The sequence below is a fragment of the Tamandua tetradactyla genome, chromosome 10, assembly GCF_023851605.1.
Source record: "Tamandua tetradactyla isolate mTamTet1 chromosome 10, mTamTet1.pri, whole genome shotgun sequence".
Classification (NCBI taxonomy): domain Eukaryota; kingdom Metazoa; phylum Chordata; class Mammalia; order Pilosa; family Myrmecophagidae; genus Tamandua; species Tamandua tetradactyla.
Genome location: NC_135336.1, coordinates 94569058 through 94582599, shown reverse-complemented (window position 1 = coordinate 94582599; position 13542 = coordinate 94569058). Strand labels below are relative to the sequence as shown.

The 13542-nt window shown below is 43.2% G+C and overlaps 1 protein-coding gene across 2 annotated transcripts in view; it reads right to left on the bottom strand.

Moving 5' to 3' along the window:
- Window positions 1–11841: 11841 nt before the first annotated feature.
- Window positions 11842–13542, bottom strand: part of SLC5A3 (solute carrier family 5 member 3) — a 92376-nt gene continuing 90675 nt past the window's right edge. For both annotated transcript variants that reach the window (XR_013158677.1, XR_013158678.1), the window contains one exon: window positions 11842–12398. The gene's annotated coding sequence lies outside the window, so the exon portion shown is untranslated. The remainder of the gene's footprint in view (window positions 12399–13542) is intronic.

The following is a 13542-nucleotide window of genomic DNA, read 5'->3' as shown; positions in this document are numbered from 1 at the left end:
GAACACAGCTCGCTGAAATATGAAATGAACATATGCCAAAAATGTGTTTAACTTATTGTATTCGTTTTGTAGGGCTGCCATAACAAATTACCACACACTGGGTGGTTTAAAGCGACATAAATTTATTCTCTCACAGTTCTGAAGGTTAGAAGCCCAAAATGAAGGTGCCATCACGATCCCTAAAGAGAGAAAATTCTCAACCAATTGTCTCAAAATCTCCAAATTTGTTCTTTCCTGAATCTAAGAAAAAGAAAGGAAAAAAGGAAGGAAGGAAGGAAAGAAGGAAGGAAAAGAGAAAAGAAAAACTATAAGTGCATCCTTCACATTCTACCAGACTCTTGATGACCAGAGAATGATCACCATAGCATGGTAGAAGTCCAGGCAGCATGACTCAGCAGTGGGAATGAGATGTTGGCCTCCTTCCAATCACACAGATGGCCACTAGCTCTCCCAAGATCGGTCCTGGCCAACAATATTGACACTTTGAGTTCCAGCACAGGTCATGCAGTGAGCTCACATCTTCATTAGGTGAGCTTACATCTTCATCAAGACATCACAGGATTGGAAAGTCAAGGAACCTGCTGGTCAGCCTACCTCAGGAAAAGTCTTTCTTACATTTTCTAAGACAGATGTTGCTTCCTATATTTAGGAATGCGGGTTGGTTTCCCTCCACACTCGTGTAAACCTAATGATGTTTCTGTGCTCAAAATTATACAAAGAGCCTGACATTGACTTTCTATTGTATTGATATTTTACTGACCCATCTGGATTTTTAACTGTCCTGGTAAAGCTGTTTCTCCTTTTTGGTGCCAATCTTTTATTTTCATATTGTGTATTTGTCTGAAGTATCATTACACATTGTTTAACTTTCATTTATCCCCACTGATATGTCAAATATTTTCTAATGTCATTATATATTGGATATTGATAGTGGCATAGTAAATCCATTCATGATTTATTTCATGAGTAATTTCCTATTATAGAACATTGAGGTGGTTTCCAATTTTGTTATCTTTTTAAAGGACAATTTGATGAACTTCCTTGTACCTTAACTTAGAATATCATCACAACTGAGGTAAATTCCACAAGTGGAATGGCTGGGTCAGAGTGTATGCATTTTTATGGCTTTTGCTATTTGTTGCAATTCACCCTCAGCAGTTTGTGATTTTATGTCTATAGGTATGTTTTGTACTTTTCCTTAACTATTTTCATCCCATTTTTGACCAATCCTTTCACCACCTGGCATGTATGAAGGCAGGACTGCCAGAGCTGGCTCTCTTAGAATGAAAGTTTTCATGGACAGGACACTTCATCTTTAGATTTACCATTTTCCTTTAGAAAATTCCTCTCCATTCATCTGACTGCTATGTGCCAGGCCCAGGAAAGCATCAGTGAATTAGACAGATAAAATTCATGTGTCGATGGAGGTTACATTCCAGGTGGGGAGACAGACAATACAAATAAAGTAAATGAAGCATGGAATATGTCAGATGGCAAAATAAGTGCAGTGGTGAACAATGCAGTGGGGTGAGAGAGGTGGGGCCAGCGGGGGCAGGGCTGCATTTCCGGGCATATGGTCTGGAAAGACCCCACTGACCAAGCCCTGAAAGAGAGGCAGTACCCTGTGCCTGTTAAGCTCCTGCTCTTTGGAGCAGACTCTAGATTTGATCTGTCCACTAGCTGTGTGAGCCTTGAGCAAGTCGCTTCACTCACCTGCTCCTCAGCTTCCTCTACTGTAAAATAAGAGATGTTTGTATTCATGGCGTGGGGATGTTAAAAGGATTAAATGAAGTACATTAATGTTTATAAAGTCCTTGAAACCGGGCCTGGCACTTTAAAAATGCTATATGCGTGTTTGTGAAATAAAAGGAGGTGAGGTATTCAGGTAAAGGACACCGCCAGTGCAAAGGGCATAAGGTAGAAGCATGCCTGGGGAGCTGGTAAAGTTAAATCAGAGTGGGAAGTGGTAGGGTAGAAGGTAAGATGGGAGGACCCCACAGCCAGACCCAGCCTGATTTTTACAGGCCAGAGGCCCTTGGCCTTCACTCCAGGTAAAATAGGAGTATTCAGAGGATTGGAGCAAAGGAGTGGCACACTCAAGCTGCTAGGTTGAGGTCAGACCAGAAGGGAGTTAAAATAGAAGCAGGAAGGCCCATGAAGAGGTATACTGGGCTAAAGAGTGTCTTCCCCAAATTTATGTCCACCCAGAACCTCAGAATATGACCTTACATGGAAATAGGGTCTTTCCCAATGCAATTAGTTAAGGATCTTGAGATGAAATCAACCCTGGACTTAGGGTGGGCCTTAAATCCAAAACCTGGCATCCTTATAAGAAGAGGACACAGAGAGACATAAATAGGGACGTGGGCCATGTGAAGACAGAGACAGAGATTGGAGTGATGTCGCCACTAGTCAAGGAATACCAAGAGCTGGAAGGGGTCAGGAGGTATTCCCCCCTAAACCCTATTAACACCTTAATTTTGGACTTCAGCCTCCACAACTGTGAGAATAAATTTCTGCTGTTTTAAGCCACCCATTTTTGTGATGCTTAATTGTAGCAGCCACAGGGAGCCGGTACAGGCAGCTCTCCTGTAGTCTAGAAGAGGGGTGCTGCAGGTGGGCCATGGTGGTGGCAGTGGAGGTGGTGAGAAGTGGGTGGTTTCAGAATCTATTTTGAAGACGAGATGAATAGGATTTGCTGGGGGATTGGCTGGGGGCTGTGAAGGAAAGTGCAGAGTCCAGGATGAGTCTGTGAGTTTGGGATTGAGCTGGTAAAAGGCAGGAAAACTAGGAAGAGTAGGTGTGAGAGGGCAGCTGGGGCTCGTTGTGGACGTGTCAAGCCGGAGGTGCCTGTTAGGCTCCAAGAGAAGATGCCAGGTAGGCCGATGGAGAGAGATCCAGGCTGGAGACAAAAGTCAGGGAGTTCGAGATATCTAAATGGTATATAGAGCCAGAAGGCTGGAGCCCTGATTATGCCAACATCAAGAGTCCGGGAAATGAGGAGGAACCAGCAAAGGAGACCACAAAGGAGCAGCCCTGAAAAGCAAAGTCTGTGATACCTTAGAAGCCAAGTGGAGAAGGCATTTCAAGGGCAAGGGAGTGAGAAATTATGTTAAATGCCACTGATGGGGCTGTAAAAGAGCACTGGAAAGGAGCAACGGGGGTTAGAGGCCTTGGCAAGAGCCATGTGGGGATGAAAGCCTAAGGTAGGTGGGTTCAAGGGGTGGGGGTGGGGGCAGTGTGCACATCAATAAGAAAGATTGGGGATTTCTTTTCTTTTACCATTGTTTTCATTAAAGAGACAAAGGTGAGGAAATGACAAGGAATGTAGATAACTCTTTGGAGTAGTTTTGCTTGGAAGAAATGACAGCATTTTTGCTGATGGGAATGACCAAAAGAGAGGGGAAATTTGATAATGCAGGAAGAAGGAGGAAGAGTTGCTGGAGCAATGCCCCCAAGAGGGTGCCAGGGTGTAGACGCTCATGCACAGGTGCAACATGAGTTCTCTGTTCTATAGCATCGTGGGCAGTTCATCCAGGAAGGGAGTTGGAGGAGGTGGTCACAGATGCAAGGAGGACCATATATGAGCACTGGTAGAAATTTTCTTCTGATCACCTTAATTTTTTCAATAAAATAGGAAGCAAGGTCATTAGCTGAGAGTGAAATGGGACCAAAAGTTACTGGGAGATTGAGAAAAGAAGGAAAGAACTATTTACCTAGAAAGGTTGGGAGCCAGTGGGCTCAGGAATTATTGACTGCTTGCCCAGAACACCATTCTGGCAATGGTGCCATATAAGTGCCATTATATGGCCAAAGGTCATGAATTATGGAGACCAGTCAACAGAGTTGTGTTTTTCCCCTGCCACATTTAACTACACAGGGTCGGTGAAGAGTTGAATATGAACAGGGAGAGACAACCAAGAGCAGTGATTGTCATGAGGAAAGTGACAATGTGAGACAGATCAGACCCAGGAAAAGATGGTAGGATCTGTAGGTCCCAGTGGGGTAGAGAGAAAGGACTATTGAAGCTGAAGTATATGAGACAGTGAGCTGGGAGTTAAACGTGGGATGCTTGAAGTTGCGATTTTGGAGGTTATAGTTATTGGCAATGGCAAGATCTAAGGTCTTATCAGGGGGCATATATGCGATAAGTTATGTGGAAGCTCATTAGAGAATAGGAGGTCAGGTAACAGAAAAGCCAGTATTGGAAAGAATCATCTAAGCGGTTACCGAAAGCACCGGAAATCATGCAAGATTGTGTTGCGAAGAGTGACAGTGAGCAGGGAGCCGAAATCTGCACGTGATAAGAGAATGTGGTCTGGGGTCCTCATATGACTGATTGTGCCCACAAGTTTAGTCTGACCACATGAGGCTTAAGTTTAGGGGTTCTAGAAAGGCAGGAGGGGCGATGATTTGGATAGGGCAAAGAGGAGCAAAGAGGACACCTGCCTCTAGGCCTGGTGAGAAGGGGTCGTGGGAGAGAAAGTAGCCACCATGGAGGGAGGATAGGGAAAGCAGGGTCTTCAGGGGTGTTGGAGCAAGAAGAAGGAAACATTTAGACAAGAGACTGAGGAGACAGGAGATTTTGCTGTTAGTTCCAGGCAGCACAAAGAACAAGTTTTAGGACTAGAGAGGGAGATGGGTCAGAAGACAAAGATACAGAGCTGAATGGGGATTGGGTTGCAGTTAGTGAAGGATGCTCCGAAAGTTCTGGGTTTCTCACCATGACTCTTGAAGACAGGAATGAAGGCCATCCTAAAGTTAGTGCCACAGTTCTCGAGGCAGAATTTCTGGGATCCCCTCTTTACTCTTGCCAGTGGCAGGGTAAGCTAGGGGACTGTGGTTTTAGCCCAGCTTTTGAATTACACTTACATAGTAAGCATTGCCCTTCTGTTATCTTAGCTTAGAAAAATGACACAATCCAGGAGGGAAATCAGCACATAATATAAATAGGCAATAAACGGAGGAAAAAAACAGAGTGATCATTAACATAAAAATAAGCAAAAACTTCTTAATAATACAGAAAATTTAAGTTTTAAAAAATAGATACCTCATAGTACTCATGAGACCAGCAAAGTTTTTAAAAACCTTATAATATCATGTGTTGGGGAGATGTTTGAAAACAAGGACTCTTATCTTGCTGGTGGGTGTGTAAATTGGTACAATGACTTCAGAGGTAAATTTGTCAATAACTAGTAAAGATAAAAATGAAAACATTTAATGGCCATCGATTCAACTTCTAAGCATATAATCTAGTGAAACCCTCAAATGTCCCCAGGAGACTTGTGCCAGTAAATTCATTGCTGTTTTGTTCGAAGCATTCTACAACTGGAAATGCCTATCAATAGGCAAGTGAAAAAACTGTGCTACAGTCGCACAGTGGCATACTATTCAACAGTAAAAATCAATGAACTACATATATAGATTCCCAAAAGATAATGTTGCATGAAAAAAGCACATTACTGAAGTCTATAGACCATGAATCCATTTAGTTAATTAAAACCCCACAAAGCCATATTATAAATTCAACTGCATATATATGTAGTAAAAGTATAAAACACAGAGGTAAATGATACACGCTGACTTCAGAATGCTGGTGACCTCATTTGAAGGAAGGGATAGGATAAAGTGAAGGTCTTCAACTACTAATATTTCATTTCTTTAAAATAAAAAGACCTAAAGGAAATATGGCAAACACAATATCCATTCAATCTGAGTGTTGGATACCTCAAGTTTGTTATATTGCCTTCTGTACTTTTATGCAGGTTTCAATTTTTACAAAATAATTTTTCTGGTTTATCAATTCACATACAAATTTAGGAAAGAAAGCAGAGTAGGAATAGTGCTATAAGATGGGAACAATCATTGTAACTGCATCACCCTTCACCAGAATGGAGATTTAACCCCAAGGCTATTTCATTTTGATTAGAAGGGATAAGGGAATATTTTACTTGACCTCATTAAATAACTAACTCAATATTATTATTTTTAGATTTGATAAAGCTATATGGAAAAGGAACAACTAGTTGCTTTCAAAAGACTTGCTATCATTGCTAATCTTATACATTTGGTGTCTTTCAAAATTCCTTGTAGGTTTGCTTTATGAACAACTTTTGATGGTTGGGTTTTTTTTGGGGGGGGGGGGGGGAGCGGTGCATGGTCCAGGAATTGAACCCAGTTCTCCCGCATGAAAGCCAAGCATTCTTGATGGTTGTTTTAAAGGTAATTAAAATATATTTGATTCAGAGAGTATTATGTAAATCCTACGTTGTCCCAGAACCTTGGGTGGGGGTGGGGGGCTGCTGTTTATCCCTTTCCATTGTTTTTATATCCACCAAGTCTGCCTCCTACTAAGACTAACGGAGGACATAGCCAAGGGTTTTCTCTTACGGTTTCGGCTCTTTCTGGTTACCTCACCACCCCCTTCTGCTGAGGTACTTAAGTACTCCTTTCAAAGAGAAAGCTGCTGGCTCAGGTAGATGGCTTCCTAGCCAGACAGGAGGAGAGGAGAATGGAAGTTTGGGTGAATGAGAAGAGGAGGTAGGATGTCAGAAGACAAGCAAGACAACAAAATAGGAACAATGGTGGCAAGAGAGATCTTCATTACAGTTACAAGTTGGAGAATTATAGAAAGATGTTAAGCCCTCAGCAGAAAAATAAAGGGCAAATCCCAGATTCAAAACCAGTGAACAGAAGTTGACACACCTGTCAAAGAGTAATACTGTCTTCCAAAAGAAGGGCTTGCATTTTGGGATTCATTCAGACTAATGGTGCTATATCCACATCTCATCATTTAGCTCAAAATAGGCTTTAATGGAAACAATGGATCTCCCACTGCTTTGGAATGGAGGGGTCAATATTCCATCTGGCATAATCCTTACTTTGGCATTGTCCACTGAACAATACTATCCTTGTCTCTTCTAGTCACAATGGAATGGTCTCTGGAAAAAGTGATGAAATCACATTTCCTTCCCCAGAGAAGCTACAGCTTTGTGCAGGTGTTATGGGGAAAAGGAATCAGATATAATAACCAGACACCAATTTCACCCCATTTCAGGCAACCAAAATGACTGAGTGCTTTGGCCAGGTGGTTCCGTCTCAGGACCCGCCTTTTGCGAATCTCCTCATTGGGGTGGGGAGTAGCTGGGAGTGAGCAGACTTTTCTAGGTATTGCCGCTGTAACTGCAAAGATTAAGGGTTGTAACTGCAAAGATCTCTGGGGTCATGGTGCAGCTCTCCAAAACCCAGACTCCCTTGCCAGGGACTCTTGGTTACAACACTGTGTTTTCTTCCCGTGGACTAACAGAAAGCCTCTTGCCTGTATTTGGCTCTAAATCCATGTCCCTTGAAGCTTCATTTTCAGAAAGCAAAAGGAATGCTGGCAACCCAAACCCATCAAATTACTGTGCTGACCTCTAGGGCTCCTTCTGTTGTTTTCTTGTGATTAAGTACAGTGCCTATTCTGTTTAGGATAAGAATAGTCGGCCCCACGAACCTACTGGCAGGTTATGAAAACAACAGCTGTGCTCCTCAGAAGATGAAAAGAAATAGGCAAGGCACAAGCCTCTGGGAGGGTTCTTTTAATCCTTTCCCATCTCCTTATCCTACCAATTTCCAACTCCCCGAATGATTCTGTGCACTATAAATACAACCATGGAGTAATGTGAGGAGAAAAAAGGTTTGTGGTAAACTGCAGAGTAGGGAGAAACTGGCAAAAAAGGACACCTGGTTTCCAGGGTTCGCTAAGTGTTTTCTTCTGTTGTTCTCAGAACTTTGCTCTGAAGACCTGAGATTACAAATACTCCCAAGGAGTCCTGGTTCTACTCTCTCCCCTCCCACAGCAGAGAGGCCCAAGCCCTCCCTGGTCTAAGGGCAGGACAGTCAAAGCCTGGCTGAGGTTGTGGCTGCAGAAACTGGCAGTGCCCCCTCCATCAGCCTGGGGTGGCCCAAAATGGTCTTCAGGACTGAGGGACACGAATGCCCAAACCCACCTACCCTCTTTGTGGCCTTGGAGCAGCTACTTCTTTTCTCTGAGCCTCAGGAGCCTCATCTGGAAAAAGGGGCTAATGCTCGCCACGTGGAGTTGGTTGGATGTGTCTCCATGTCCCGGGGCAACCATGACAAAGAACCACAATGCAAAGCCTCCCAGTTCTGCAAAGTCAGGTGGCAGGGCTAAGCTCCCTCACAAATTTGTAGGTTAGAATCTCTCCCAGCTTCTGGTGGTGGCCAGCAGTCCTTGGCACCCTTTGGCTTTTGGCAGCTAACTCAAACTCTGCCATCATCTTCACTCGGCCATCTTCCCTGTTTTCTCTTCCTATAAGAACACCAGTCATATTGATTAGGGTCCACTCTGATCCAGTTTGGCCTCATTTAAATGTAATTAATTCCATCCGCAAAGATCCTATTTCCAAATGAGGCCGCGTTCTGAGGGACTGGGAGTCAGGACTTCAGCATATCTTTCAGGGACACAATTCAGCCCCTCACAGAGAGTGGAGGGATAATATCCATCTCAAGCTTTTGCTGAAGGCACTGTGTTGTATCCCTCAAGCCTATTAGGGTAGAAAATGACTCTTCGAGAACTCAATTGGAACTAGAAGCATGAAAGCACAGTTCAGGCTTCCAATTCTCCTCTAATTTCTTAAGCAAATATATCATCTCAATCAAAATGAGTTTGGTCTTTTAGCAAAGACCAAAGGACTTTGTACTTTACAATTGAGACACTCGCTGAATGATTGCTTCCATGATTTGGAAATGTCACCAAGAAGCAGTTTCTGCAGCACAGCTGAGTGATGAACTTCTCCAACCCACAGCCTCCATCTCTTCTTCACCTCCCTGGGCCCCCCTCATACATTGGCCCTCCTTCGAAACACACCCCCTGACTTGTCACAAGTCTGAATTATGGCCACTACCTTTGGACTCAAGCATGCAGCCTTGAAGAAGCATTACTGTCACAGGTGACCCGAGGGCCCTCTTTCAAGACTTTAGCCTTGGTCAACTCGAGTTGGCAATTCCCTCCCAGCAGGTTGCAGGGAGTTGGATTGCAAAAATAAAAGCCTTTCAGGAAACACTAGGAGAAGGGAGGAATAAGTTTGTGCCCTGGGTAGAGAAAGCTGAAAGTGAGGACAGAAGGCAGTTACATCATCAACCCTGACCATTGGATCACAAATAGCAGTGCAGCCTGGTCATAACTCAGCTCACTTCTACATGCCTTCTCAAATGCTGAAGAGAAGAAAGCACTTTTTGTCTAGAAGACCAAGTATGGTGTCCTAAAGTACAGCTGGGTCAAGCCAAGAACATCGGTAAGATAAAGCAAAGTACTTCTGGAAGATCGATCCTGTCCAGAGTGGGCAAGAAATTTTCAGGTCTACAAATCTAACAATGATGCCATTCGTGAAGATGTGAGCCCAGTGGGAGCATCCTGTAGTTGCTACTTTCCCTATAGAACCAGCATCTTCTTCGTGGATTGCTTGTCTTTGGCAGATGCATATCCCATTGCTTTTATTCCTCAGGGGTCTCCAGTCTCCCACTGGTGTCCCGCTCCCTAGACCTCCACTATCCTCTTGCACAGGACCTCAAGGCCTCTGCATGGGCTGTGTCCTCAGCCAGCAACTCAAGATTGTCCCCACATACTCTCAGGTCTCTGCTTAAAGGTGATGTCCCTACTATATCGTCTTGTAGTGCTTGGCACTTTCCCTTCTCAGCTCTTTTGACATTTGGCATCGTATTCACTCCAGCTGCCTTCCCAGCTAGACCATCTGCTCAAGAAAAGAAGGGACCATCTTTGCTCAGTGCTGTTCTCCAGCACTTTGCTCGTTATCAGTCTGTTGAAGGAGCAGTACAGATGTGCAAAATGGCACTTCTGACCACCACAGGTCTGGGCAGGCCCTGATAGCAATTCCACAGCCTGGAAATCACCCGCACACGTGCCCTCCAGAAACACCTGGCATTCTAATGAGTCAGAGGCTGCAATAGCCCTGCTATAAATCAGCAGCTTGTAGGGGATAATGCTTCATTTTGGAGTTTCCAAAAAGGGGAACTGGCATACACACAACTGTCCTACTTAGTCAGCCTCCTTCTGAACACTCTGAACGGTGTTGTGGGATTCTGAACACTGGCATGAACACTATCACCTGATGGAGTCAATCATTTTCCCAGGGACTGGCAAATGTAGGCAAAAACAAGTACCAGTACCATGCCATGGCCATGGAGATAAGGCTAGGAGACTGGGCTGTTGGGACACATCACCTGAACACCTCTTTCAGTCTTGCTATGACCCAAATGAGAGGCCGGATCTCAGCACTCCTTCTTGCTTTAAGATGAGCTAGCTGATTGTATAAATTGCTGTGAGCAGATTCTTGATAACTGCACTTTCCCCTGAGGTTTTTTTTGCTCTGAGGTTTGTCATCTAGGTTGGTGATGGACATCCTGGGCAGGGCACCCTTGGGGAAAGTGGCTTTTTCCTTTGGAAATGACAGTGGCACCAGGAAATAGTCTATTGGAAAAGCCGGTCAATTTCTTCCAATTCACTAGTCATGAGGAGATAGGATAAGATACAAGTGGTTGTTCCAGGGAAAAGCCTTCTTATGCTTATCCCTCACAGAAGCCAACCAACTGCCAGCAACCCTGGACCCTCGGCTTCCTAGGCCTGGGGCAGGGGCCACACTTGAAATTTTTTAAAGACCATTTAAAAAAAAAAAGGTATCCCTTACTGACTCCTAAGACTCCTGTATAAATTCAGGCCCACAGAATAAAACTGGAACTAACCAGGAATGAAATTTCCATTAGGGTTTCTAGATCAGTTTTCCAGTGGGTTGAAGGAAAAAGCTCAGGCAAATTGGCGCACACAGACTGTGTTCGCCACACGGTGTTGTGGGATTCTGAACACTGGCATGAACACTATCACCTGATGGAGTCAATCATTTTCCCAGGGACTGGCAAATGTAGGCAAAAACAAGTACCAGTACCATGCCATGGCCATGGAGATAAGTTCTATAACTCGCCATGTTCTTCCATCAGCCTCACTGCAGTGATGCCAGGTGAAAGGCCAGGATGTTGATTGCTGTCTTCCTTTTCCTTCCTTGGTTTTGCAGTAGGAGAGCAGACCCTATTTCTGTACTGAGTATTGCTTATTTCTTTATGTGGATTATATCATTTTTATTTGCTAGTCTTAGGAATCCCAATTATATTCATTCCAATCAAATGAAGGCTATTTGGTTTTTGGACAGTCTCAAAAGTATAATAAACCCAACCTTTTTCCCAGCCAAAAAGATATACCAAAAAACTTCAAAACAAAACTTTAATTTCCAATACATATGCTAAGAAGATATTTTTAACCATCAAATAAACAGAGAGAGAGAGACAGAGTATACTGTCTTCTTGCAAGTCCCCCTAATCAAGAGCACAGCATGCCACAGGACAAGGGCACTGGAGACACCAGCTGCTTGGGCACCCCGGGCTCAAAAGCCATTGGTTTTTGACTTGTCAGGGTAGGTAGGGGCTGAGGGGAAGAGGAGCCAAATCCAAATGTGACAACTTCCTCAAAGAGGCTGGCCCAGGGTTGAGGAACAGTGAAGGAAGCAGGAGCCAGTGGCAAAGGAATGACTAAAATTTGCTATGAGAGAAAAGGATTTTATGATTTGGTAACATGCCCAGTGGACAACGAGCAGCCCCCACCACCCTTCTGGTTGCTCTCCCACACTCTGCTCTGCATCCTGAGTGTTTTATTGGGGCTTCCTGGCCTCAGGCAGTGTACCGTGCTGGGGTAGACAAAGACACAAAAACACTTCCCTCAGGTTTTTAAATCAATTTATTACCCTGATCAAACATCACTCAAACATCACATTGGCTTTAAATTTTTATTTTTGCAGTTATACAGTCTGAATGACTAGCTTGCAATCCAAGTCGGTTTTAATAAGTTTAGCACTACAAAATTACTGTTGTAAGGCAAAAAGTCCTCACTGACAAATTAAATTAATGAAAACAAAATCAAGAATGATGGCTGGTGCCAGAGACTGCAGAGCGTCTTAAAGCTAACTGTTTCCCCATCTCTTACAGCAAAGGGGATCAAGGAGCTAAAAACATCTTAGAAGAATCAAATGGCACCTGCAATACACTCCCATATACAGGATGAGGTTATAAACTATTAATTAATGCATGGTGCTCAAAAGTGAGAGAAGTAAAAATAAGGTTAAAATCAGGTGAATCAATCTTCTTACTTCTTCTTTCTGTGATATAATTTTTCTTCTAGAGGGACTGGGACAATCCCTTCACACTCTTTTACTTCCTGGGTTAGTGGGTGTTTGATGATATTTGGTCTAATCACATCAATGTCTCGAGACAAGTACTCCATTACGCTTTCCACAGTCGTTGTTGGTGCATAAAAATCCACCAAGAAATACCTGCAATAAAATTTTAGTATTGTGAATTCACAACAATTCCACTCTTCTGGTCAATGTTTTCATTTTATTCTTCCCCAGATAAATAGCAACTCCACACAAACACACACCCTTGTCAAAATCAAAACTACTAGCTCTCCAGCCTACAAAGAATTAGCAGGAAGCTTGGTCTCCCTCTTCCTATGGCCTTTCCCATTATACTTTTATGAAAGTATGAATCCAAACACACTTTTTGCAGCAAAGCACTGTGATAAGAAAGTATGATAGAATTATGAGTACAAGAACAGAATTTTCTAACCCACTGACAAGGCTTAATTTTTTAAAAATCATTAGCTGGTGCTTTTTGTGAAAACATCTGAGTATTATGCAGTCTTCTTTTTTCCAAAGGATTTGATAAGTGACCTAATGCGCCTAGAAGACAGTGTAAGCACCCTCAGCCGACCTCAACAGCAAGGAAAAAGATAAAGAGAGTATAGGACTCATCTAAGACTATCCCGTACATTCAAGAACTGACAAGAAACAAAAAGAAAATTATTTAAAAGAATTAGTATTCATCTGCTCAGATGAGACTAATGCAGATGGGGCATCTCACATTGCTCACTGGTCTTATAAGAGCAACACATCTTAAGCAGCCACCTCGATGATGACACAAAGAAGCACCCTTCTTCCCTGCCCAATGCTCCTGTACATTCTAAAAGTTTAAGCTTCCCTGGTACTGTCCCATGGCATTTTACCACCATCAGTGTAGGAGATACTTGGTTATTGTTTGTTTCACTACACCGAAATATAATCATCCTAAGAAGGTCTTTGCGGCCAGATCCCTCATACTCTGAGCAGAGGCTGCCATACAGCATGTCCACGATGTATCTCTGACAGCAGTACTGTTAGCACAAAAAATGTGAATTCTCACAGAAGATAGGAAAAAACAAATTGAAAATGGACAAAATCATCAAGGATGGAAATTATGCAAAAAAGGGTGGCATTTTGTATCATTCTAGACAAAAGGACTCAAAACCCACAGAAAAAGCACTTCCCCGAATAAGCCTTCATTCTTAACCATGCCTAGGGAGAAAAGCCATTCAAGTAAACAAATAATTAAAAGGACAGAAAAATACTATGCAGACACTAATCAAAAGAAAACTCAAGA